The sequence below is a fragment of the Artemia sp. Qi Xiang Cuo genome, chromosome 6 (genome assembly GCF_049724085.1).
Source record: "Artemia sp. Qi Xiang Cuo chromosome 6, ASM4972408v1, whole genome shotgun sequence".
Classification (NCBI taxonomy): Eukaryota; Metazoa; Arthropoda; class Branchiopoda; order Anostraca; family Artemiidae; genus Artemia; species Artemia sp. Qi Xiang Cuo.
Window position 1 is genome coordinate 76118687 of NC_142799.1, and position 1183 is coordinate 76119869.

General features: G+C 32.5%; 1 protein-coding gene across 1 annotated transcript in view; it reads left to right on the top strand.

Annotated features, from left to right (window-relative positions):
- The window catches only part of LOC148951601 (uncharacterized), a 277040-nt gene that overhangs the window by 47913 nt on the left and 227944 nt on the right, over positions 1-1183 (top strand). The gene's annotated exons all lie outside the window — the stretch shown is intronic.

Consider the following 1183-nt stretch of genomic DNA (forward strand, 5'->3'; position numbering starts at 1 on the left):
ATAAATTGAATATATCTTTGTGAGCAGTAGAATTCTTTTGTGTGTACCTGCAACATCTGTGATTTGCTAACTTTAGATATGATACTTTTTTTAAATCGCTAATTAAAGAAGAAATGGACTATAAATTTGCTGTGCTAAAGGTAATGCTAGTATTTATTTTTCAAGTTGGGAGCTGTGGGTTCTGGGTGCTAAAGTATTAATGAATTGGGTTCTTTGGGTGCTAGTGGGAACTGGGCTTTAAAGTACTGTTGGTATATACCACTCAATGCCATTTTTTATGCTCTTTACAAATATAATAATCATTTTTGTCAGAAATAAATTTTAGCCCCCACCCCTATATATACCAATTCAGGGTATATATTTGTACATTAGGGGGGTGGGGGTAAAGTTTATATAGGGGTGGGGGCTAAAATTCATTTCCAACAAAAATGATTATTATATTTGTAAAGAGTATAAAAAAGGCATTGAGTGGTATATTCAATTTATTTGTAGCTCAATAATATGATTTGGTAAAAATTTACCAAATGAAACACCTTTGCCCTTAAGGGTGCAATTGCAATAAGCCCCAGAAGTAATTCTTGAAGTATGAAAGAGCATAAAAAAGGCATATCAAATGACATTTTTATTTTAACCTAGTTGAATAGGCCTAATTGCACTGCCCTGATATTTACCCTTAGGCTACTTGTTGATTATAGGCCTATTGTAGTTTACAGGTGCATGGATCTTATTAAATGGTTAAATATACCAGACTTCTACATATGCAAATATATACCCTGAATTGGTATATATAGGGGCAGAGGTAAAGATAATTCCCAATCCAATGTTAAATTTGGATTCAGGAGGCAATTCTGACTTTAGAGGTGTGTTTGTTTCTTAGCTACCTAAATAGTCCAATAATATAAACATTACCCCTAAATGTACAGCAAGATATAATTTAATTAAATATTTGTCAAATAGGCCTATTAAGCACTCCTTAGGCTACTCATTATTTGACAGACTAGGCCTACTATTTGACACCAAAAATATTCAAGGACTGACTCCTAAGCATAATTAAAATTTGCAAGCAAATGCAGCTTACTTTTTTTGTCTGATAATCTAACGTAATTTAATTCTTGTATAATTAAATCTTTTCTTACTGGACGCATTGCCGGAAAAACCGCGCTTTGTTTTTTCAAAATTTCAC